Source organism: Pinus tabuliformis, chromosome 1_2, assembly GCF_031772625.1.
Source record: "Pinus tabuliformis cultivar Carrire ecotype Pingquan chromosome 1_2, CPIR1, whole genome shotgun sequence".
NCBI classification, from domain to species: domain Eukaryota; kingdom Viridiplantae; phylum Streptophyta; class Pinopsida; order Pinales; family Pinaceae; genus Pinus; species Pinus tabuliformis.
The window spans coordinates 30,899,652-30,926,791 of NC_142298.1; the positions used below are offsets into that span (position 1 = coordinate 30,899,652).

The 27,140-nt window shown below is 36.4% G+C and overlaps 2 pseudogenes across 1 annotated transcript; both read right to left on the reverse strand.

The window, feature by feature from the left end:
- Positions 1 to 13,867: 13,867 nt before the first annotated feature.
- Positions 13,868 to 17,165, reverse strand: LOC149204249 (serine carboxypeptidase-like 35; annotated as a pseudogene). The gene is made up of 9 exons (XR_016253012.1): positions 16,885 to 17,165; positions 16,618 to 16,725; positions 16,221 to 16,316; positions 16,007 to 16,099; positions 15,643 to 15,731; positions 15,169 to 15,450; positions 14,935 to 15,071; positions 14,749 to 14,838; positions 13,868 to 14,003 (listed from the first exon to the last, which is right to left on the reverse strand). The product of XR_016253012.1 is annotated as a serine carboxypeptidase-like 35 (transcript).
- Positions 17,166 to 18,727: 1,562 nt separating this feature from the next.
- On the reverse strand, positions 18,728 to 19,384 carry LOC149204250 (thaumatin-like protein; annotated as a pseudogene).
- Positions 19,385 to 27,140: the final 7,756 nt, after the last annotated feature.

Below are 27,140 nucleotides of genomic sequence, written 5' to 3' on the forward strand. Positions count from 1 at the left end.
AACATTCAAAGGAATAACTTCCAAGAATATTTTTTGTAAAAACTACTGATTCATTTTCTTCATCAAAATCAGTCAATGAATGTCTCATGTGTTTTTCCCTATCAACAGGAATTTGAATGAGTTTTCCACTGTAGGGAAGCCATATGTGTGACCAATCAGTTGCACAGTAACCATGTAGCTTTTCAGATCAATCTCTGCTTAGAATAATACCATAAGATTCAGGAATGTCTACAACTAATATATCTATTATTTGAAAAACCTTTGAATTCGAAGCTAATCTTATTAAAACAAAATTTATTTCTCCCAAAACATTGACTTTTGTGTGATCTAATTGAACAATTTGGACAACCGATTTTTGTGTTGTTATATTCAATTTAAGGCATAACGCATAAGGCATGACATTTGATGATACACCATAATCTACTAGGAAGTTATGAACATTCTTGTTAAAAATATCAAAAGTAAAAAAAAACAAGGAAGATGGGAATTTGATCTATCTTCGATCAAAATGGCATCTGATGAGTCAATCCTATTTGAAGAGACATTAGGAGGTTTTCTTGTCCCTTTTGATGCGTTTGTAGTGACAACAGTAGGTAATGGAGATGTAGGAAATACATCAATTCTTTAAATAAGAGTTTTTGTTGTTGTTTTAATTTACTAAACTCATAAAGAGAAATGTTGTCTTTGACCTTTTTCATCTCCTCGATGATATTATATTACATAGTGTGAGAGATTATCAAAGTCTTGGATGAAGAAGGAGATTTCGAAGAAGTCAAAAGAGAATCTGAAGAAGGAGTAGAAGACTTCTTATTTACACTTTGTCCTTATTAGGGAGAGTAGCAGACTTTTGTTTTTGATTTGTTGTAAATGAATCAGCAAGTCCTTTGCTTCTAGTAGTTACTACTAGGGCCTCTTCTTATCCTTCATTTTTTGAAGTAGTTATAATGAAATGCCATAAACCATAAGCTTTTGTTACTTCTTCTTGTTGTGATTTTTCAACAGATAAATTTGATTCTTCCTCTTCATCATCTTGATCAGATTCAACATTTCATATAATGGCAGGTGGTTGTGATTGTGATGGTTGAGTCCTTTTGAAAGGCTGAAAGGGAATTTTAGAGGTTTCATCTACTTACTTTTTAATTTCTGCCATTTCATTAGACATTTTCTTCAGAACCCTTTGTAATCCTTCCAAGTAAAAGGGATCCTTCAAATCTTTCTTCTTGGATTCATCCTTAAAAGTAACTTTTGTTATTTGCTTTCTTTCATCAAGGGAAATTTTCTTTTCAAGGGAAAGGAATCCCTTTTGTACATATAAAGCTTCTTTCATGTAATCAAATAGAACTATTTTCTTTGCTCTATCTACTAACATAACAATATTTGAAGGAAGAGTAGAGATATTCCATTCAATTTGTACATCGATTCCTAGTCTAGAAGTGGTTCGGATCTTATTCAACAATTTGTTGAATTTGGAATTAAAATATTTGGTTCTTTCGTTTGAATTGTTCTTAATATTTGGTAAGTCGTTAATCGAAGTGGCAATTTTTTGATCATCACCAAATTTCAATAAAAATTGCTCTTCGAACATACCCTAATTCGTTATTGATCCAGAAGAAGTCAACATTAGGGCAAACCACCCGATCGAGAACTTAGGGCAGCTCATTTTTGTTTAGAATAGTGGCTCCGACTCGGTTTATGATACCAGCTTCCCTTAATAAAAGATACAAATTGGATGTGATATATAAGTGTGGGATTGATTATGTGAATGAAACTAAGAAAGAAAAATGCATAGACTTAAACTATCTATCCTCGGAAAGCTTTTTTTTGTACATGTGACTTATAAAGATCTCACATTAAACATGATAATATAGATCATCAAATCCTTTGTGAGGTTAAGATATATAAAGATAAATAATTTAATTAAATAGTTAACTAAATCACTTGTTGAAACATATCACACATATCAGATATCATTGTTCATTCATATACTTAAAATATTTTAATTGATCACATCAATAGTGATAAATCTTAACTGCTTGCAAACATGTATATGATAAACTAAAATACAGTAACGATTTAAATCATGAACATAGTACTAGTATTCAGATAATAGTACCCTATAAATGTAAACTCTAATCATAAGTTAAATAGTAGTGGTTCCTTTTTGCATTAAGATTCCTCCAAGATAGAGTAGTGCAAACTAGAAGCTTTCTCACAGAAATTTTGAACCTTTCCTTCATAATAATGAAGGGGATTTATAGTTTGTAATCAAAACAAAAATCTAGAAAAGTTCCATAGAAGGTTGAAGTGATTTTAAGAAACCATAAAACAAATGGAGAAAAATACAATAATTGATTCCAGTTGCAACAACTTGTCTATCGGTTCAATGATATATCTCACATATATCTATCATTTGGCTTTTAATTCAAGTGGATGATGGGGTCGTATACACATTTAGGCAGTGAATAATGCCTCTTTAAGTGTTGTAAGTAAATGGGTAGTCATGTTTGGAGAGACGTCTCAATATCAACCACTAATTATACGGTTTGACTAAGGAATGTCGATGACATTCCAAGTCAATCTTTGACAAATATTTGGTCCCGTCAGTCTTCTTTTTCGATGATTCTTAGCATACTTTAGTCACCAATTTTACATCTCGCAAGAATTTGAGGATTTCCTTAGCTGAAGAATTGATTTATTTCCCATGTTGGTCTTTCTCAGTCTCTGTTACAACAATCTCTTTAGTTTAGAACTGCATTATGGCACATAGCAGAGACTCTTCAGAAATCCTTGATCGAACCGTTACTTTCTCCTTTTCGACCTTGGGTTCATCCCTATTTTTCCCAAACAAATATTATTAGTTCTTTTATTAAACTCACAAGAAAACTGAATTGAAATCTAAATAAAACGAACTTCTCGCAAAACCAATGAAAACATACTTTTCAATTCTTATAATAGTGGCCCCATACGAAAGGGACAAGTCACATGAACCGTATGATATCAGAGAAAGGCTCATCGCAACTTTTAAAATGAGACAACATGGAAAACTTGCGATATAAGTAGCTCCGATATGGAGCGGATGCGAAATCATAATCAACGCTTTTTTAATAACCATATCAAATTCGTAATATCGAAGCTTTGTTTTGGCAATGTGATATCATAGGTTTCATTCAAAAATTCTAATTGGACAGGCAGGCACGAAATTCTTATTAATTAATGTTAAAACACATATCAGATTTGGATATCATAGCAAATATCACGTGGGAGGTCGAAAGCTATATGATATCGCATATGGGAGATCGGAATTGCACTCGAATATTTATGATCGAGAGTGAATGGTTATCGGAGGATGAGCGGGAATGAATATTGGAGATCAACGGATAGAGCTTATCAGAGATCAGTGATCAGAGTGTTAGAGATCAATGGCATGTGCATAGTTTTAAAAATGTTGATATTAGAATCTTCGATATCCTACGTGGCAATCCTGTATGGTTGGGATTCGTTGTTATATTTGCAAAAGAGCGCGTTAATTACTTTTTAGTCTTAAACACTTGAAAACTCATTCGGAGAAATTTTTAATTCACAGATTTTTAAAAGAGGCCATGTTACCATATTTGAAAAGCCTCGATAAAGTTTTTCCGATAAACGGATTTTAAACATAATCCAATGTTTGAGAAAACACCTAATGGACCTAAGCTCCGATAAAGATCCCGATAAGGCAGATTTATCATTTTAGTCTAGTTTTTGGAAAGATACAACTAATATTATCTTATTTTATTAGAAATTAAAGGATTTTATCCTAAATTAAAAGGCCCCCCACATATTTGATTAATTCTACTATTAACCATAATGGTGGGGTTCTTCAGTAGTACAACACAAGCCTATTCTAATTCCAAAATCCAAGATGAAGTATTGAACAAGGTTCTTAACCCTAGTAACACCAATGGATGAGAGAGAGAATATCTTGATTCAATTACCCTCCATTAGCAAACGAACATCACATTTTTCTGCAATGCATTAATTCCATTACAACATGGCATTTGTCTACAACACATCAATCATGTTTATCCAACATAGTGTTATCAGTCTCATCATGCTCTCACAAAAATAATTATTCGAACATGCCATATCTATAGGTCATTGTTATATCCAAAGTGCATCTATACATAACAAACAAGGTCATTAGAATGTCATTGCTATGCCATCAGGGTTTCTTAACTATTATACAACACGATTAATGACATATCATGAAGTTTACTATCAACTGGGTTACATGGAACACTGTAACATCAAAAGTTACTCTTAATCAAATTCTATTACTGTCACTATTGTAAGGCCTCTGTATTGTCATAAACAACAAGTCACCATTACTTCCACACAGTCATTGCTATATCAAGGTTTTATGCCATAACAGTCTTTCCATCACTGTCACAAATAATATATTTTCATGAGGTCATCACCATAAGGTTTTGTCAACAAGTACATATTATATGAAAGTCTCAGCCATGCATCCATGTAATGCATTATGTCAAGTCAAGGGTTACTATAATATCAAGTTTCTTTGCAAGGGTTGCTATCCTCAAGAATTATGTAGAATGTCTTCATCAACCATTTCACTATAAGGTTATGTTATCACTTCCATCAAGATTTTATCATACATCTCTATGACATATATAGTAGATTCAATGTAATTTTACTCTGCCACAACATTTGATAATACAACACAATGTATCAATGTCTATTACAAGACAAATCATTGACCTCTGTAACTCATTGTGCACACAGGCTACTTCTTAAACTCTCTTTGTGCAAAAAATATTTCTAATACTCGCACGGTTAAGTAGATATGTGTTTTGTCCAATGCACATAGACAAAACTGAGGCCACTATTATAGTCATCTCATTTTGTTTCAGGCTTCTGGCTTAGATCATGCTCTCCTTAGATCTCTCTATATAGATTACATGATGATGTTTGTACTCTCCCGTAGCCAAATCAATATCAAATGAATTTTAACGAATTCACTCCATATATTCTCTTTCCTTTATTCTTCTCATTGAGATCTATCCACAAAACTATTTTTCCTAGTATGCTTGAGATCAATTAAACAAGTACATTGATTTATATACCTCTAGGGAATAATGCATTGAAAGAACTAGAGTTTCCTTCAAATAGGATAGTTCGCAGAAGCTACATAGACCTAGTCTATACAAGCAAGGAATGTACTAAGATATATGCACTACTAAAGCCATATTATATGCTAGATTGAATTTGAATATCCCTCAATCAATTATCCCCAACATATTCTATCCATAGAAACCCAAAGGAATCCATAAATGTCAAGGAGAAGATCTTAAAATAGTAACAAACAAGATTCAAATTTGTCTAAGGGATTTATGCATGGACATGAAGCCAACAACATTGTTATATTTTTTATATTGTTCTACAAATGTAGCATCATGTTTTCTAAAAATAAGATAAGTTTAAAATGTTACATCCTTGTTATTTCCCTAAATACATATGATGTCATCAACCTACATACACAATTGTTCAAGTTACTACCCAAATTAGTAAATGTTGGATAAATACCCTTTACTCTTCTCTTAACATGAAAAACTACAAACTACACATTAAACTTTTATTTTTCCTAACTAGTTTCAAACAAGGCCAATCTTGCAAAGGTACCATCTAAATAGATCTTAATTTACCATGCAAATGTTTGCTATTTCGAAATTGATATTTATTTACTTTATTGTATGTAATAATGTTGGAAATAATACTGAGAGGGGGGGTGAATCAGTATTATCTAGAAATTTACCAAATCTTTCTTATTTGATCTTTTGAATTATTCTTGCATATCAGTACCATAAAATAATGAGCATGAATAAAGAAAATAGACAGTCACACCAAATAACACAAGATGTAAGGTGGAAACCCAATGCGGGAGAAAACCACCTGCTGCAATATGTCTCTATCTTCTTTCAAGAAATTCTTTTTACAATGATTTTGTACTGGTGCAGTCCTTTACCAGCACGCAGGCTGCAACTTGCAGAGAGCTACAACTCTCTCTCGTTTTCCAGTCTCTCCTGGAAGGGAGCTACAACCCCCTACTTCTTTTTATGAAGAATCAAATGATCAACAAGTATACAATAGATACAGTTCACTACAGATATCAGATCAGTAATTACAGAAACAACCCAGAACACCTTATGAATAGAAATATACAGTCAACAGATCATCTTAAGACAGGGACGCATATTTTCTTTATGTGGCCTGCGACAGGACGCAGTCTACCTTCTGCTGTGCTGCGTGTAGACGCACTGTTCCTCTAAGCTTTGCTGCGACCGGCGCACCCAGCAACACTATCGCGCCGCGTATTTCGCTTCAGAGACGCACCCAATAACACAGTTGCGCCGCGTCCTTTGCCTCAGAGACGCACCTGAGCCTTTACTGTACTGCGTCCCGGCGCACTTTCCCTTCACTGAACCTGCGTCCCTTCAGATATAAAAGATATGAGGACTTCAGAACCAACCCAAACACTCAGATCCACAGATCTGATCATGCGCCATAGAGATCACAGTCCATTAGAAGATTCGCCCTTATAGATCTGGACTAGATCTCACCAAAAGATATTCAACCAAGATGATGCCTAATCCAAATGAACTCCTTTGCTTTATATAGGCAAGCTTCTCCCCAAAACATGGAACAATACCACGAGCCGACACCATAGAAACACAAAACCGTCGGCTAGATACCACACAAGAAACCCCCACGTGCTTTTCTCTGCCTTGAAATGTGTGCACTGGGTGGACGCACCTCCTGAACGGCTGGCCTGCGTCCCTGGACGCGGGTTCTGCATGGTATACCTGCGGGGACGCACTTGCTGAACAGATTTCCTGCGTCCTTCTTAAAAATAGAGAGCTGATCATCATCTACCACCTGAATGGGTTGCCATCAAGGACAACACCTGAATCATAATGCCAACAATCTCCCCCTTTGGACTTGATGGCAACCTCATAATCTTTGGCTTCATTCTCCCCCTTTGACATCAAGGGCAAAGGGTATGCTCCCCCTACGCTCATGCTTCTCCAGATCTGTAACAAATAACCAGAAATCCATCATAAAGGAGATAGAGACATATTGCAGCTAGTTCCAAGATCTCCTTTTCCATAATGCCAACAATGCATTATGTGCTCCCCCTGAGCCTATACCACCAATAGGAAGATGATCAACAATAGGATGATGCATCAACAACCCCCAGCTTTTGCCTGAGGTATTCAAAAGTGTCCCTGGGCAACGGTTTGGTGAAAATATCAGCAACTTGTTCCTTAGAAGGAACATACTCCAACTTGACCTTCTGTTCAAGTACTTGTTCCCGGAGAAAATGGTACTTGATTGGTATGTGCTTGGTTTTTGAATGCATAACCGGATTCTTTGAGATGCTGATTGCACTTGTGTTGTCACATAAGATAGGAATAGGAGGTGTACAAGTGATTTGATAATCCTGCAAAGTTTGCATCATCCAAAGAAGTTGGGTGCAACAAGATGCAGCAGCAACATATTCCGCTTCAGCTGTAGACAAGGCAATTGAACTCTGTTTCTTGCTGAACCAAGATACCAGTCTGGGACCCATAAAGAACGCACCACCACTTGTGCTTTTCCTGTCATCCACGCTACCGGCCCAATCTGCATCTGTATAAGCATGAAGAGTGAGATCTGTATCTCTAGGGTACCATAAGCCATAATTTTGAGTCCCTTGAAGATATTTGAAAATTCTCTTCACTGCTTGAAGATGAGTCTCCTTTGGATTTGCCTGAAATCTTCCAACTATTCCAACTGCATGCATGATGTCTGGTCGGGTACCTGTCAAATATAGTAAACTTCCAATCATAGATCTGTAGGTTGGTTGATGTACTGCTGCAGATTCATCATTTGCACTGAGACTACATCCTGTGACCATGGGAGTACATACTGGTTTTGCATCTTTCATGCCATATTTCTTCAAAATATGCTTGAGATACTTGGTTTGAGATAAGAGGATTCCTCCTTTCTTTTGTTGGATTTGCAAACCAAGGAAGTATGTCAGTTCTCCTAGCAAGGACATTTCAAATTCTTTCTGCATGACTGAGGCAAAGCTTTGACTCATAGCTTCTTCATTGCTGCCAAAAATAATGTCATCTACATACACAACAAGTATTAGTAATTTGTCATTTTCAACTTTTATATATAGATTGCTATCTGTTGAACCTTTTGAAAAACCTTGTTGATGAAGATATTTGTCCAACCGGTAGTACCAAGCCCTTGGAGCTTGTTTGAGACCATAGAGAGCCTTTTTTAATCGACATACAAGATTTGGATCATTTCCAAGAATGAACCCATCCGGCTGTTCAATGTACACTTCTTCATCCAAGTCTCCATTCAGAAAGGCTGATTTCACATCCATTTGAAATACTTTGAAGTTCTGAAAACTTGAGAGAGCAAGAAACATTCGGATGGCCTCAAGTCTTGCAACAGGAGCAAAAGTTTCTTCAAAGTCTATTCCTTCTTGCTGCGCATACCCTTTACAAACAAGTCTGGCTTTGTTTCTAATTACTTCTCCATTTTCATTCATTTTATTTTTGAAGACCCATTTTGTTCCGATAACATTCTTATCCTTTGGTCTAGGAACCAGCTCCCAAGTGTTGTTCTTTTCGATTTGCTCAAGTTCTTCATCCATTGCTTTCACCCAACATTCATCTTTGCATGCCTCTTTCACATTTTGTGGTTCAGTAGAGGAGAGTAATGCCAAATAACTTGAAGCTTCTGCAACTGTTCTTCTAGTTTGTATACCTGCTTCTTTCTGTCCCATGATCTGAGATTCTGGATGGTTCTTTTGAACATATCTGGATGGAGTCTTTTCTTCTATTCTTGTTCGTTCTTATGCTTCTTCGTGAGGTTCTTCTTGAGATTATTCTTGCGGTTCTTCTTCTTCATTATTCTGTCTTTGAGGGTAGCTTTCATCTTCTTCGATGTCTTCACGATGTATTTGCCTAGGAATGTATCCCTTCTCATCAACCACTACATCAATGCTATCAACAATTCTGCCAAGTCTTTTATTGTAGCATTTGTATGCTTTGCTATGTGGAGAGTAGCCAAGAAGAATACCTTCATCTGCTCTAGGATCAAGTTTGCCAAGCTGCTCCTCAGTATTCTTGATATAGCATTTGCTCCCAAAGATTTTCAAGTGCTTTACCGAAGGAGTTTTACCACTCCAGAGCTCATGAGGAGTTTGAGTGCTGTTCACCCGGACATTTGTCTTGTTGAGAATAATAACCGCTGCATGTGCAGCTTCACCCCAGAAGGTTGCAGGAGTTCCTGATTCATCAAGCATAGCACGAGCCATTTGTTGGATTGTTCTGTTCATTCTTTCAACTACTCCATTTTGCTGAGGAGTTCTAGCTGTAGAGAATTCTCTCCTTATCCCATGTTCATCACAGAAATCAAAAAATTAATTTGAAGTAAATTCCCCACCTCTGTCGGATCTGAGGCACTTAATTTTGTGACCTAATTCATTTTCAACCAAAGCTTTGAAGGATTTGAATTTTTCGAATGCTTCATCTTTGTGCTTCATAAGTCCTAACCAAACAAACCTGGAGAAATCGTCAATAAATAATATCAAGTATTCCTCTCCTCTAGGTGTTCTTTTTCTGAATGGTCCACATACATCTGTATGTACTAGCTCAAGAGGCATGCTGGCTGATCCTTCTTTCTCTGGAAAGTTAGTTCTGGTTTGTTTTCCAAACTGACATGATCTGCATATGGTGTTGTCAGGAATTTTGATATCTGGAAGATCGCGAACTGCCTGATATTTGCAAGCTTTTCTTATTTGTGAGAAGCTTAGATGTCCCAACCTTCGATGCCATAACCAGTGCTCTTCATCCTTGCTTAGATAGCATTGTTGTTGTCCTTCATCAAATATGTATAGATTATTTGGAGTTCTTTTTCCTTTGAGAACTGTTTTACCTGTATCAAGATCACGAACAAGACATCCATTTGATCTGAATATAACCTCGGTTCTTTGATCACACATCTGGCTGACACTTAGTAGATTATGCTTCAATCCATCAACAAACAAAACATTTCCAGCCTTAACATCTTCTTTTAAAGGAGCAATACCTTTTCCTTTTATAGTTGCAGGAGTATCATTTCCAAAAGAGACTTTCTTTCCCTTTTCTAAATTAGAATAAGACTCAAGTTTTTCTTTATCACCTGTCATATGCTTCGAACATCCACTGTCAATATACCATAGATTTTCTTGTCCTTCTGCATAAAATGCTATCCCACATCTTTCTGTTTGAGGTTCCTTTATTCTCCATGTTTTGGTGCCTGAGGCTTGTTCCTTTTTCTGTTCTTGTACCTTTCTTTCCGGAAACCTGCTTCTGCATTCAAAGTCTTCATGTCCAAAATTATTGCAAATAGAACATTCAACTTCATTTTCAAGAGCTGAAAAGTTGTTATAGGTCCTTTTTGTAATCCCTGTCATACTTCTTTGTTTTTGTGCTTCCCTAGTCATGATTGTTTTGTACGCAACACATTGAGCTGCTTTGTGACCAAAGTTATGGCAAGAAAAGCATTGTCCATTGAAGAAGCTTCTACGATTATTGAATCTACCAGCCAACTGATTGTAATTTCTATTTTCATCTATACTTGAACCAAATTGAGAAGATTTTACCTGTGGCTGGTTGTGGCTTTTGTTTACCCTTAAGCTGGATTGCCCCTGATAGTTTCTGTTTGACATTTGTCCCTGCTTTACCTGATGATCTTCCTTGTGCTCTTGCTCATTTCTTCTTGCTGCATCAAGATAACTTTTTGAAGTGGATGCTTGAGAAGTTTCTCCATTATAGCCCAGACCTGTCTTATTTAGTGGAGACCGCTGCACACTGATAATCTCATCCAAAGTTTCAGATCCTTTGACAAACTTGAGATTAATAGTTTTTGTTTTCTCAATTTCTTTTCTAAGACCAACAATTTCACCTTCTAATTTTTCAAGATGTTTTTCCTTTTCATCAATTTGGAATTGTAGAGTATCAATAATCATGTTCTTTTCTTCTATGCATCTCTTGAGTCTAGTAATTTCATCATAAAGGTTATCCACATCTACAACATCCTCATAATCATCATCTTCAAATGCCATTAACAACGTATATTTATTACCTTGTTCATCTTCATCACTGTTTGATAAGCCATCACTATCTTCATGGGTGTAGTAGCTTTTCTTATTTGCACTTTGTTTCTTGTTCCATCTAACTGGTTCCTTTCCTTTATCCTTATAAGAGCATTTTGCAGCATAATGACCTACTCTTCCACAAGAAAAGCATTTGAAAGGTAGCTTACCTCTGAACCTTCCAGAACCCCTTTGAAGATTTCTGACAAAATTTGATTCTTCTTCCTCTTCTTCTGGATCATGGCTTGCTTCATAGTGATCTTCTTTGCCTGATGCTTTAAAAGCAGCCTCCCTTCTGTCTGATGGTCCTCCCTTTCTCATTTCATAAGCAGTTAGAATTCCATGTAGCTGAGACATAGTAAGAACACTGAGATTTTCTTTTTCTTCTATTGCAGATACTTTAGATTCAAACTTGGGGGATAATGATCTTAGAATCTTTTGAACTACTATAGACTCCTTTACTTCTTCACCCAAATTTTTCATACAATTTACAATCTCATCTACCCGAAGAAAATAATTAGCCACACTTTCATCATTATACATCTTGAGAGTCTCATATTGAATCCTGAGAGTTTGAAGTTTAGCTTGTTTTACCTGTTCATCTCCTTCATAGCTTGTGATCATTTTGTCCCATATTTCTTTTGCTGATTTGAAGTGCATTACCTTCATGAATTCTGTTTGGGATATACTTCCTAATAGAGTACTGACTTCTTTTGCATTTGTTTCATACTTCTTTTTCTCAGCTGGATCTGTAGGAGTAGCTGAAGGAAAACCATAGCCTGTTTCTACAATGTCCCAAACTTCAGTACCAAGAGATTGAAGATATGCAGTAACTCTTACCTTCCAATAATTGAAGTTTGTCCCATCAAAAACCGGTGGCCTGATTGATGCTTCTCTCTCGTAGTTGCTCATGATGAACGATCTACCTTCAAGCGATCAAGATTTTCTGAAGGACCTGCTCTGATACCAATTGTTGGAAATAATACTGAGAGGGGGGGTGAATCAGTATTATCTAGAAATTTACCAAATCTTTCTTATTTGATCTTTTGAATTATTCTTGCATATCAGTACCATAAAATAATGAGCATGAATAAAGAAAATAGACAGTCACACCAAAGAACACAAGATGTAAGGTGGAAACCCAATGCGGGAGAAAACCACCTGCTGCAATATGTCTCTATCTTCTTTCAAGAAATTCTTTTTACAATGATTTTGTACTGGTGCAGTCCTTTACCAGCACGCAGGCTGCAACTTGCAGAGAGCTACAACTCTCTCTCGTTTTCCAGTCTCTCCTGGAAGGGAGCTACAACCTCCTACTTCTTTTTATGAAGAATCAAATGATCAACAAGTATACAATAGATACAGTTCACTACAGATACCAGATCAGTAATTACAGAAACAACCCAGAACACCTTATGAACAGAAATATACAGTCAACAGATCATCTTAAGACAGGGACGCATATTTTCTTTCTGTGGCCTGCGACAGGACGCAGTCTACCTTCTGCTATGCTGCGTGCAGACGCACTGTTCCTCTAAGCTTTGCTGCGACCGGCGCACCCAGCAACACTATCGCGCCGCGTCTTTCGCTTCAGAGACGCACCCAATAACACAGTTGCGCCGCGTCCTTTGCCTCAGAGACGCACCTGAGCCTTTACTGTACTGCGTCCCGGCGCACTTGCCCTTCACTGAACCTGCGTCCCTTCAGATATAAAAGATATGAGGACTTCAGAACCAACCCAAACACTCAGATCCACAGATCTGATCATGCGCCATAGAGATCACAGTCCATTAGAAGATTCGCCCTTATAGATCTGGACTAGATCTCACCAAAAGATATTCAACCAAGATGATGCCTAATCCAAATGAACTCCTTTGCTTTATATAGGCAAGCTTCTCCCCAAAACATGGAACAATACCACAAGCCAACACCATAGAAACACAAAACCGTCAGCTAGATACCACACAAGAAACCCCCACGTGCTTTTCTCTGCCTTGAAATGTGTGCACTGGTTGGACGCACCTCCTGAACGGCTGGCCTGCGTCCCTGGACGCGGGTTCTGCATGGTATACCTGCGGGGACGCACTTGCTGAACAGATTTCCTGCGTCCTTCTTAAAAATAGAGAGTTGATCATCATCTACCACCTGAATGGGTTTCCATCAAGGACAACACCTGAATCATAATGCCAACAAATAATATTGTTATCATTATGAATATGATTATATATTATTTTGATTTCAAATTAAACTAGCATTTGCATCTAGTGTTGCAAAGGAAACGTCGTAAGCATAGTGTGTAGAAGAATATTGAAACGTGAATAGGCTTTTGCGGGCTTCTTTGGAAGCAAGGGTCGATGAATTTGAGTTTTTATTTGAGGAAGTGATGCCGAAAACTGTTGAAATGGAATGCAACCAGCCATAAATATGCATTGAACCTGTTTAGAGACCTTTGTTTATTGATGGAAAAAACTATGGAGTTAAAGGTGAAGATAAATGAATGAATCCATGCGAACAACAACCGGGCAACCATATTGATTTGGAAAGGGCTATTTAAGAAATCATTATTCAAATGGGAAATTAAATTAATATGCGAACAACAACCGGACAACCATATTAATTTGGAAAGGGCTATTTAAGAAACCATTACTGAAATTGAAAATTAAACTAGGGTTAGGCAGAAGGGTAGAGTACCGTATCTACCTGCTGGCTGTTGTACCAAGCACTCCATTCTTCTTTTATCTTAAGCTCAAGGGCATTTAAGCTATACCGTGTTGAAGTTACAGGAACTCGACCGTCGGTGTCACCACTACAAAAAATAAAACGGTATTCAATTGGAATTATAGACTGTGTTCACTGAAGTCGAACAACAACGTTTGAGATCTTAGATTAGCAATATTTCTTTCCAAATTTTATGAATGCAATATTTGAAAATTTTATGAATGCAAGATTAAGCATCATATATACTGGACAGCGTTATCATCATCTGCAGTAGAAAATCTCATAGAAGACTAATAAAATGTCGGTTAAGTTTGCATCATTTAGAAGAGAAAATAGGAAGAAAATATCTCCCATAGAAGACAGATAAAAAGTCAGTTTAAATTCAATTTGATTACTTAATCAAAATAGGAAGACTTAGGACCAGGAGAAGATTTACAGCCTCTATGCATAATAACAAAGTAGAGAACGAGATAAAGAAGATGGCAGGCATCCCATGCTCTACTATTCAAACCATGAGCAGCTACAGATAAAAAAGTACTCAATTAGTAAGGTAAGATGTGAAATATATACAGGTTTTGTGATTTCAGAGAATTAGTTTTAAATATGAAATAGAAAATATAGCTCTGGGTGCCTTGAGAGATTTGCATTACAAAGATCACGGCAATCCATTCTATTTTATATCCAATATGTAAACGGATCGCCCTGTAGGATTTCGAAGGGCAAAATATTCAAACAGCTGGATGGAATCCAGAGTATTTAACTAAAAAATTTCTCTCCCTTGAGTCAATTCAACTGTTGCATTTTCAGAAAGCTCCAAGGACAAACTTCCGTACCTGTATACCCATATTCTTAAACCGCCCTTGATGAGATTTCTGAAAATGGGTAGAACGGTGGTGGGAGAATCGTTCCAGGAGATCACTTCGCTGTATAAAGAAAAGACATTTCCATTAATAAGGTAAGAAAGCCATAAAAACAAGAGATCCCTAGAACGAGCGAGAATTGTACAATTCTGCCCGTACCTGCACAGAGTCCAGGGATAAGAAATTTTGGTCTTGTTTGCATGTAGTGCTTTCTGCACATCAGCTCTGTTGAAATATGCTTCTGCATAATCTTCCACGCAAGGATCATAACCAGAAGGTAATTTATGCCACAGGTCCTACACGTTTAAGAGAACGGACCTTACAATGAGAAAATAACCATGGACAAGAAAGAACTAGATACTTATACGGAAGGGAGTAAGTAGTGTTAAATACATGTTTTGACAGGGATTTGGCGGATGCCGCAAGGCGTGATGTAGTTTTATCGAGCCGGTGCACACAAACGGGCGTGTACAAACTGTAAATGTCGATATCCGCGTACATTTGAATAAAGTTTCTGATGGCACTATCACACAGGGGTGATGACTCGTTATTCGACTTGGAATCGCAGGAGTCCTTGAAACTGTGATAATCTTCGTCTGAAATAACTGCGTGGCTCCATGCATAATCTATCATACCATTCAGATCATGATCATCATCCATCACTGCATTTCCCACCTTCAATAGGGAAATAACACAAAGAATTGATCCAAAGGGAAGTTTCAACAAACAAATCAATTAAAGAGTCTGGATTAAGAACAGTAAAACGTGGATTACTCTTTCAAGGAATGTAAGTTTATATCAGGTAAGAAATGTGCAAAGATTCTTGTTTATGAATGGAACGTGCAGGGTAAAAGTTAAGGTCATTACCATGAAGCCTTTGAGATTAATGACATTATCCTTGGTTGAACGGTTGTTGCGATCGAATATCACCTCTGAAAGCTGTGGCACATAATGTCCTGAGACACACAATCGGAACTTCAAGTTTCATTATTCAGAATCCGTCCTCATCTTGCATTCTTTAGAAGATCAACCGAAAGTGTAGCTTTCATAGTCTTAACTCTAATTCATTTTAAAATTTAGTTGACAATCAGACAAAAATGAGCTTATCGATGTGCCTTGAGGCTTGAACCTCTCCCTGTGATGATTAAGTTAAATATGTAAAACCTGTGACGCACCTATGAATAAGATGAACTTCAAGAGCAACCCTGGATCCTAATGCTTAGTCCATTACCTGCATAGCTTTCTCTAGCCATGTAAAACTCACGAGATTTGTACTGTGGAAACCTTTTCAACCAATTTAACAGGAAAGTGTACGAATCCTCAGCTGCAAATTCAAGCGGAATAGCGTTTTATTCATTACTTTTCCTCTCTAGGCATAAGGGTTTAAGTATTAACATAACGCAAAGCCACAGAGAAAGAAAATCAGACTGTGAATAGTACTACACCTGTAATTTTGTCACCTAGTTCATTCAAATCCAAGGATCTATTTGTGTAAGAGAAGCCAACTCCAACAGGTGCCTCCAAGAATAAAATATTTGCCACTAAAATACAGTAAAAAAGATCATAAAATAAAGACCAGAGGCTCTGGCTTTAAAGCGAAAATACTAACAGTTAAAATTTTGCAATAAACATAACACACTCATTCAGATGGTGGCAAGTGGTAGAGATGTGAAAGTCTGGAACATCATTAAATTTGTATTTCTAGTCCATGATGAGTAAGTGCAAGCGGGAAACGGAGCAGAGAAATACACCGATAAAAATGAAAATAACTATCACTGTACATCCAGGTCTCAGTCCAAAGTGTTCCATAAAAGCAAATGTAGAAAGAAAAGGGTGAATAACCTTTATTCCAAGAAAATTTGTTTAAGCGAAGGTGTGGTGCGTTCTTCTCCACCAGAAACGGCCCTAATTCCAAAGCCGCTCCGTAGCCGACGGATGAGCAACCTGGTCCTGAATTTACGCATTGCAGATATGTCAGTTACTCATCTGGCCGTTACCCTAGTTTACTTCATTGCTATGCTATGAAGTTGTGGATTCACACATACCACAATGAAAAGGTATGGAGTGGAAGCAGGTAAGGCAAGGTTAGGAAACAATAAGGTAAGGTACCTCCATTTAACCAGAGAACAAGAGGTTTCCGTGATGCATTTTCAGCAGCTTCAAAGAACTAGTAAAACAGAGCCTTGCCGCTCTCTTTATTTAGATTGACATATCCCGAATAATGAGCGAAATCGACCGGTGGCTGACTGGGAAGATTGACAACTCTGTCGGCTTCTGCTTCCGTGAGTCTGTCATGATCACCCGCACATTGCCAGAATAGCAAAACCAGAGCCAAAATGCATATCCACTCAGGGGCACATGATGAAGAAACGGCCAACGCCATGACTCCACAACCGACAAAAAAAATAAGACGCAAAGCACTCCACAGTCGCACGCAAATGAGAGTAAGTGGGGATGGGAACTGAGTTAGATTTATAACGCCAAGGAGACAAGATACCAGTGCTCGTTGTAGCAGCTTGAGTTCCACAATGCTTGCATCCAGCTGGACCTGCAATTTCTACGAGTGGGGACCACAAACTTCCCTATAATCGCGACTTCCTTACTAACTTAGCCGCCTTACCTGACCAAGCCTTCATTCCTCGCCCTTCTTGTAACAGACGGAAAACTCTGTACCTGCCTGTGTTTAACCTTTTGTTGGCACAGTGGCATGTTCAGTGCCCCTTCGGTTTTTACAAGTTGATGGTGGTGACGACGTTTAAACCACGTAATACTAATGCTGAAGTGGCACTCTATGCGAAGGCAGCAAAAGAGTCTTATCGCAGAGTCTCTTTGCCAGCAGGCAGTCTATGCGAAGGCAGCAGAAGAGTCTAATTGCCAGCAGGCCAGGCCTGGCTTTTCATGGCCCATTACCATGGGAAAATATCATTTTTTTTATAAATAAAATAGATTAAACTAACGGCAGAAAACACTCCAATCATCTAACACACAAAATCAATGGCTCACGATCGCACACGTCACATTTTAGGGATGTCTCTCTCAGAGAGAACGCCTTACGGCGTAATTAATAGAGAAAAAGGTTTCGAACCGTTTCTTTTTTCAATGCAAAGAAATTGGAGTATGAATATAATATATTGTATTAAATTGTGCTATTTTTTTCTTACTTTGTCAAATTTATAAGTATAATTTATTATATTGAGTTGTGTTATTTTGTTTTTACCTTTTCAAATTTATGTGAGAACGTAATGGGATTATCATTATAAATATAATAGGGTATAATAAAAATGAAAAATATTTTTTGTTAACTAATAAAATTATAAAAACATTTGTAATAAAATTAATATGTTAATGATAATTAATTGAAAATCAAATTTACAACAAATTATTAGTATTTTAAATTAAATATAAAAATAATAAAAAAATAAAAAATGAATTGATACAAAAGATTTGGAAAAATAATAATAATAATTTGAAAAATATAACAGGATATTAATAAAAAATATAATTATATCAATTAAATCTCAATTCAATTATTATTATGGGTCAGAAAATATATCACATAATAATTTAAAATACAAAATAAAATTAATTATGAATAAAGAACTTCTGATCTATATAATCATTTTCCTACTTTAACATTTATAAAATCATGTATAATTATTTATTACATCATTTAAGATCACGTAAAGAGATCCAAACTGACGCATATACCCCTTCAGATATCCAAAATAACATTACTCATTTACAAATAGAAGTAAAACGCCTTTGGCTTTTTACAGGATAGACCTTCTTGCAACCATGCACGCAATGGTATTCTTATTATAATATGAAACTACAATCGACATGATTGTAATACTCTTATTATATTATAGATATGGTAGTACGTAGAATTATTCGGTTTACTAGCGATGGATTTTATGTAAAGACCAGAGAATTCAGTAGGATAAGCTTCTCATCAAGGGCAGAATATAATGTTGTAATTAGCACCAGAAGCGCAAGCGTGGGTTTTAGTGTTATCACTGGGATATAGGTAGGCATCTGGGCACTGGTCCATTTTGCAAGTGGGTGCATAGCAGCTACTGTCGGAGGGAGTTAGGGAGAGAGGGACATTGAAACCGTCAATAACAGAGATGTCATAGAAATCTTGATTGTTGCCCCCCATTCAGAGTATATTCAACCAGCGTTGTGGGAGACTGTCCCGAGAGTGTACAGCTGAGCACGCCGCCGCAGTCACCAGTGCGGCAGCTTCCTTTACCAGAGGCATCGAAAGAGCATCCCGTCCGTCCCCAAAATCTGCCTGCACTTGTTCCTGCGGGCACGTCAACACTCCATGATTGACCCTGCCCCAGGGCTTGACCGCCACCTACAGGAATACCTGCGGCCCATACCGTGTATGAACAGTGGTTCTGGATCACAAACGTCGCACCCGTAGCTCCTGCACTTACCAAAGAAAACCTATATTTCATTATCATATCTTAACTCATTTACGTACATAAAATACAATGCAATGCAGTCGAGCAATTACTGTAACCTTACCTTGAAGATAAACGTTAAATATTAACGCTAGTATTGCTGTAACGTAAATCGAAACTGCTAATGTTCTTGCACCCATTGCAACGGCCAACAGCAAGTAATTAATCACAACTACAAACCAGCGTAATACAACGAAGGAATTGCAGTTGAGCTTATTTCATGTTGTATACCACATGACTCTATATATATAGGCGGGGCTAGCCAGCCAAAACTTGGTCTTAGCGTAGTGTATACCGCACGAAATTCTTATGAAGGTTGACCCCCCTGGTTGGACGGTGTGGGAAATTAATTTGAGTGTGATGTCTAAGAAGGCGCGCTAATCGCTCCTGGTCACGCCCCCGTTTAGGACATTACTTCGCAACTACCTCACCGTGTATTGTTGTAGATGTTCCTGGACGTGTATTGTTATTGATATATTGGTGTATTGTTGTAGATGTTCCCACGAAATTCTTATCTAGATTCTAGATTATCCGGTCTGAAAACCTTTAGCTTTCTGTGTATGACTGACTATCAGGATTGACGGAGTATTTGAATTCTCTCTTAGTGATTCACCAACAATACAATATAGCACGGGTCTCCTTGAGTTGTTAGAACAGATGGGTTTTATTGACTGACCAAGAATACAATATAGCATGGGTCCCCAAATTTTTCACTTAATTATTGACCAAGAATAAAATATGGCACAGGTCTCCAGGAGTTGTTAGAAGAGATGGGGTCTATTGATTACAATATGGCACGGGTCTCCAATAATACAACATAGCACAAAAGAGATGGGATTTAAGGATTACAATATGGCAAAGGTCTCCAAGAATACAATAGAGCACAGAAGAGATGGGGTTTAATGATTACAATATGTCACAGGTCTCCGATAATACTTAGTAGCCTCATGGCCCATGTCTTAGTAGTTTCATATTTTGTAATTTTGGAGGTAACGGGGCAACCATGAACAACCTTAAAATGAATCAATCTGAGGTTTAATGAGCAACCATAAAAGTGGAAAAGAAATAGATGTCTTTGAAACCTATTTACATCACGCATTTAGCCCAATTGACCGATCGATCTCTTTCTCGAGTTAAGTTGAATTTAAGTTGAGGAGATTGTGCAAACTATAGTTACCAAGTTTCCCTTCGAATTCCATACCATATATTAAAAGTTTTAATAAAAAAAATTTAATTCAAAAAAAATAAACAATATACATTTTAATCTTTTCATCTTTATAAAAATAATATTTTTCATCTTTATAAAAATAATATTTTTTACTTATTATTTTTTGAATTTATTATATTTTTTAATTATTATTTTCTGAATTTATTTTGAATTGAAAATCACAAACCACCTCAAAACTTCTATATCTTTCAAAACTTACATTTAAAATACTTTCTTTATTTAAACACTTTCCTAATTTAAACACTTATTTATGTAAAATGTTAATAATAATAAATACAAACACATTTAAAAAATATATGATAACCTAAAAAATTAATCACCCTTTTAAAATTACCTCAAAAATTCTTGACAATGTAAAGATTCTTTCTTTACCAGTTTTCTTGGCTCTTAGGTGATAAATTGGTAAACTTTCCCATTTCACTCTGATTTTTAAACCTTCCTATTCAACTATGATTTTTAAACTATCCCATTTCAAAGTGATGTTTAAACTTGTAAATTTCCCATTTCACTATGCTTTTTAATGTTCTTTACGCCATACTAGTGCTGCTGATTGTTGTTATTGAATGAACGATGGTCCGTCGGGTAAACTATGCAACCTCTATCATTTAAACCTAAGAAACGAATTTGGACGAATAATACGGAATCCACGAATTTTCGTTTTTTTTGGTTGGATTATGACGAATTTGTTAACTATAGTGCGAACTAAAAATAATTTTAACTCTAATATAAGTTAATTGTTTTCGCATTGTTTTTACATTTATAAATAAAAAGTTAACCATTCCAACAAGTATGTGGATTATAGTGTTCGAATCAATGCTGTGCTATTATTATTTTCTCATCCTTTAAATTCGGAGGACAGACAAGTAAGTCCCTCCTTTGTTCCTTGTCGAAGTTCTTAAAATCTACATGATAGAAAATTAGTTTCTTAGTCATTTTTCATATGACAACCTTATAAATAGCTTTATTCACTTTTTTAGTTAATAAATATTTTTTTATTTAGTAATTTTATAAAGGAGATAAAAAATGCAGATTTTCCAATGTAATTATGTTAGTTATAAAAGGTATATGCATTTTAATGATAAATAAATATATGCATTTTAATGATAAATAAATATATGCATTTTAATGATAAATAAAAAAATAAATTTGTTTTTGTTTTGTTTTTGGTTTATTTTGATATGAATATTATTGTTTTTATTAACAAGTATTATTAACCATGAATATGAACAATTAAGATATGATTATCTAAATTTTAAATATCTTTATTACTTTTTTGGAGGTCCTTTTATTTAAAAAAAAAATATATCAAATGTAATTGTCGTACCCTAGGAAAATAACATAGCAACGCATTTTTCTATAAGAAGATATAAAAGGAAAATATTAGACCAATATAAATCAACTCATTTAGGGGGATTTATATTTTATTTTATCTTTCAATCATGATAAACCACTATTTATATGGATTTATTTCAAAATAAAGAAAAATGGTGTGTTTGAATATTTGAAGGCATGGTCTGTAGGTGAGCTCAGGTAAGAAAATATATATTAGCGAATTTCATCATACACTACAAGGACAATATGATTAAAAACAATGCATAATTTCACATACTCATTAGCTCAATGGTGTGGTTAAGAGGAAAAATAAAACCCTAGTTGAATATACTCAAATATCATTATAGGTAAGAATATTTCTAATGGTATTTTGGGGTGAAGCAATGAGTATTAATTTCTATCTTAAAAATAAAAGTCCAAAAAAATTGTCAAAGCCTAAAAACTCTTTACGAACCACTATAAGACAACCGTTAATTTTTTGGACTAAATCCTTTTCTCACATTCCAAATGAAAGGCAAATTTGATCAAATGTGTTTTCATTAGTTATGGTAATGACCATATAGCTTACAAAATGTATAATCTCATCACTTATAAAGTTTTTATTGGTAGACATGCAATATTTCATGGGTATGCATATGAAGTTCAAAAATAATACGATCAATATTTATGGGAACAGTCGAATAAAAGCACAAGAAATTGAAGATCAACGTGTTTTATTTTAGGACCAAATTTTCAATGAAGCTCAAATTAGTTAAAATAAACCAAGAAAGAGTTCTAACAACTTTGAAAACTAGTAAGGAAATAAGAAGACCAACAAGGAAAATCTATACCCCTACTATCTATAAGTTTATATTTTGAGTAGTCAAAAATATGAATATAAAAGAATGATCTAGTGGATCAAAATAATGCTCAAAATTGAAAGTGTGTGATAGAGCTCAAAACCCATACGCCTAGATAGATATCGATGATTTGAATCCAACGCAACTCATTTCACTCGAATATGATATTGGATGCTCCTAGAAACGTGTTCTAATCGATTTGGGAAGCAACTAAAAATTTTGGAAAAAAAAATTGTAGGTACAATGAGTGAGTAGTGCGTAGACTGACTGGGCTATGACTTGGCATGTTCACTAGTCCTCCATCATCCAATGAATGGTTGACACTTGGTGCAACATAATTGGTTGTGGCATGGTGAAATTTCATTGGTTCATGGTTTTGTTGTGGTGGCATAATGAGGGACTGCCATGTGCACCAACTAATGGTTGCCATGCTGCCTCTTCATGGTGGCAAAAATTTGTTTTGAGGCCCACAACCCGCTCGCACAACCTTTGTTACAGTGATATAACCACCATGAACTGAAAGCACAGAAATGGATCGAGGGCCAACCCAAAGCCCTATGGGGCCTCATATAACTAGGACCAAGTGCAAAAGGAGTTTGAGTGTAAAAATGGATGGGGCCAACCCTAGGTCATATGACCACCCAGAAAAACAACAACGTGCAGTTTGGAGGGGCCAACCCATGGCAGCATAGACACCATATAACCAGGGGGTGCGCATGAAGACAAGGGCTTGATAGAGCCCCAAACTTTCGGCTCCCTATGTGATCGCATGGCACCACGTGACGAGGCTTTTCATGACTTGGGGCTTGTGCCCTTAACGATCCTACAACTTCAACTGCTGAGTGGGACTTGTGCCAGTTTTAGTCTGTCGGTTCCGCATTTGGGGCACTTGAGCCAAGTTGAGGCTGAATTATAGGATGGTTAGCTGTAGAATTTTGGAAAATGAAGAAACAAGCATAAATTCCTCAATTTTTTCACCAAATGAGGTGCAAAAACAACTAAAATAATGGTTTTTGACAGCGCTGGATCCATTAGAGAAATAAATTATGCTATTTGAGTAGTGTAAAGAATGTATAACAGCAAGACAAGGACTCCAAAATGAGAGAAAATTATGTATTTTCATCAAAAGCTCAAAATGTCAAATTCAAGCAAAGTTCAGTCGATTAAGACTGGAACAGTGAGGGAGTTGTACCCTCATATATTTGTTCATTTATAAAGAGATTTTAGAGGTCCAAAATCTTCCAATGGGGAGGAGTGATGTGGTTGATCAAAATAATGCTCGAAATTTAAAGTGTGAGATAGAGCTCAAAACCTATACAACTAAATAGATCTCGGCAATATGAATCCAACACAACTTATTTCACTCAAATCTAATATCATATGCTCCTAGAAACGTGTTCTGATCGATTTCAGAAAAAACCTAAAAAAAAAAAAAATCACCTACACCTAGTCAGCAGTCTGTACGCTGACTAGGCCGTGACTTGGTATCTTGATTGGTACTTCATTGACCAATGAATGGCTGAAACCTAGCACAACATGATTGGTTTTCGAATGATGAAATTTCTTTCATTTATGGTTTTGTTGTGGTGGCCCAATGAGAGAGTGCCACATGGGCCAACTAGTGGTTGCTACGTGGCCTCATCATGGAAACCAATTTTTTTTTGGAGGCCCACATCCAACCCACATGGCCTTTGCTACAGTCATATTCCCACCATGAACCGGAAGTGCAGAAAGGGATTGGGGTCCAACCACAAGGGGCCCGCCCCAATCCCTACGGAGCCTCATATAATGAGGATCGAGCACCAAAGAAGTCTGAGCGGAAAAATGAAGGCAGCCAGACCCAGGTCATATGAGTGCCCATAAAACTAATAACGTGCAGTTTGGAGGAGCTAGTCCATGGTCATCACATACACCATAGAACTAGGGGGCATACAAAGAAGTAGGGGCTATAGAGAGCTCCCAAATTTCGTCTCCCTATGCGGTCACATGGCACCACATGACCAGGATTTTCAGGACTAGTGGCTTTTCCACCTAACGGTCCTACAAATCCGCCCGCCAAGGGGGAATTGTGCCAGGTTTAGTGCTCCAATTCCTTGTTTGGGGCACTCGAGCGAGCTTGAGGCTAAATTGTAGGATGGTTGGCTGCAAAATTTGGGAAAATGAAGAAACAAGCATAAATTTCTCAGTTTTTGGCCAAATGAGGGGCTGAAGGAACCAAAATGGGGTTTTTTTTTTATAGTGCATCATCCATTTTTCACATCATTTTTTATATTTGAGTAGTTTAAAGCATGTAAACAAAATTTTGAGCATTTTTAATGAAAGAGGCCCTCCATTGGAAGCTAAGTATCCATTAAGTTTCTTAGCTGGAGAAAGATGAAAATTTTAGGAAAAACATAAAATCCTCGTGGGATAAGAAGGCAAGATTTTATGGGAAAAGCCTAGGAAATTGGATAAAAAGATCCACAAAAGCGGGACATCGCTAAAGGAAAGCATATCATGAAAGAGGCAATTAAATACCCATTGAAGAGATCAACGAGAGGTTGTTCATCAGGGGGAAAGAACTCTCGGCTCGGGGGTGAACTAGAGCAAGTCAGTTCTAGGTTGGGTGGTGGTGCTCAATTTTCCAAGTGACACTCTTTAAGCTAATCTGGCTTGATTCAATTGCATAAGATTTTTTGTATGTTTTGGCTCCTTACTCTTTATGTTTTTTATTATTTTAGCATATGGATATAATTGCATGTGATATCCTTGTTTATCACAACTGCTAAACATAAATTTAGTGAAATAATATTAGAAGTTAGGGCATAGTATGTGGTTGTTAGTACTATATCATGGAGATATGTGACAAGTGGTATCAGAGCTCCTAGGTGCAACATTGGGACCTAAAGGGCTCTATCATGAAAGGAAATTCAGCTTTGTAGGTTCATCACTATCTATAGATGTAAACAAAATCATATTTCACTTTGACGGAAAGGAATAGTGAAGGCTATCAGAGATGAAGAATGAAAGGAGGAGAATGTTTGGCGACTCAGCTAGACACTCGAGAATGTTTTGGGGTAATCCAAACAATAATTTCCCTTCCTTATTTTATTCAAAATAGAAAATAATTTAGTGATTTGACAGATTGGGTGGTGCATTACGACACCCAACCTCAAAGATCAAGTGCCTAATTGTACATGTAAATTAAAAAAAAAAAAAAAAACTAGCCATACTGCGCTTTGTGGCTGATTTTTATGAGTATATAAGAATTAAGTGTACGTTGGTTCTGTCTCTCAAGAACCAATGGTTACCAGAACAATCTAAAACTTACCATAGGCCATGAAATGCCCGCGAAACTAAGCTATCAATCCTAATTTAGTAGTGCAATTACTCCCATACCATGTGGCAGGAAAAAAAATATATAGGGAAAAGGCTCAATGCCAACATAGATAGGGTTCAATGAAATACAATAAGATGTTCAAGAGTAGAGTTCAACCATTCGGTGGGCTATACTTTCTTTTCTACCACCTAGATGTTGCCTCATAAGCATCAAATCACAGAGATGGCCATCACATGGCCTGCATGTGAAGGTGATGTATGCGACGATAATTGATTGGCTGGTTAGAACTCCAAGGAGAGTACCAGTGATGGTCACAAATAATTCCTATATTATGTTAACTCAAATATTGATCACGATGTGAGGCATACAAGTCATTATAAACATTTCATACCTTGGAAACTATGACCTTATAACAACCCTGTCTTGTGCAGTCATTGGCAATGCGTTGATAACTTAAGGAAAAAAGAAGAAGAGAGGATTCATCGTGTATACCATTTAAATGCTTGGATGTAGAAGCAACATGCCTAAGAGTACCAAACACTTAATGATTTAATCCATTAGATGTATTTGTATTATAATTTCAACATGGCTGACCTATCTGCATTTTCCATTAGGCCCACAACATTCTTTGGTTTGAGCTATATCACAGATGATGGAAATGCTAAAACCAATAGAATTAAGATCCACATAGTCAATATCCAAGCCATGTGTATATTTCTCATTCTAATTACCAGATTTAAGGGAAACTAAATATCACCTATGCGTAGAGTAGTTTAATATGTACGCACCATTGTATGTACTAGAGTTGTAATGTAAGTGGTGTGGTGTAAACTTGATTAATGATACATTAATTGCACCATTAATCAATACAAAATTGTGCTCATATTTATCATGTGTCCGAAAAGGGTCATTGGGATGGTGACTCATTAATCGCTCACATAAACACATGAATAATGGGTAGACAACACTCCATGCGAGGAAATTGAAATCCGACATGGCGGTATATAGAAGGTGAACAATATTTTAGTTAAAATAAATACAATTATAAACATATAGAAATCAATATAAATTACAGGTATATGTATAACAATTGGCGAAAGGACAAGCGACTTTTTTCGAATCATCACCACTGTCCAAATCGCTGCAATTCAATATCGGATTTATCTTCATCTGGTATG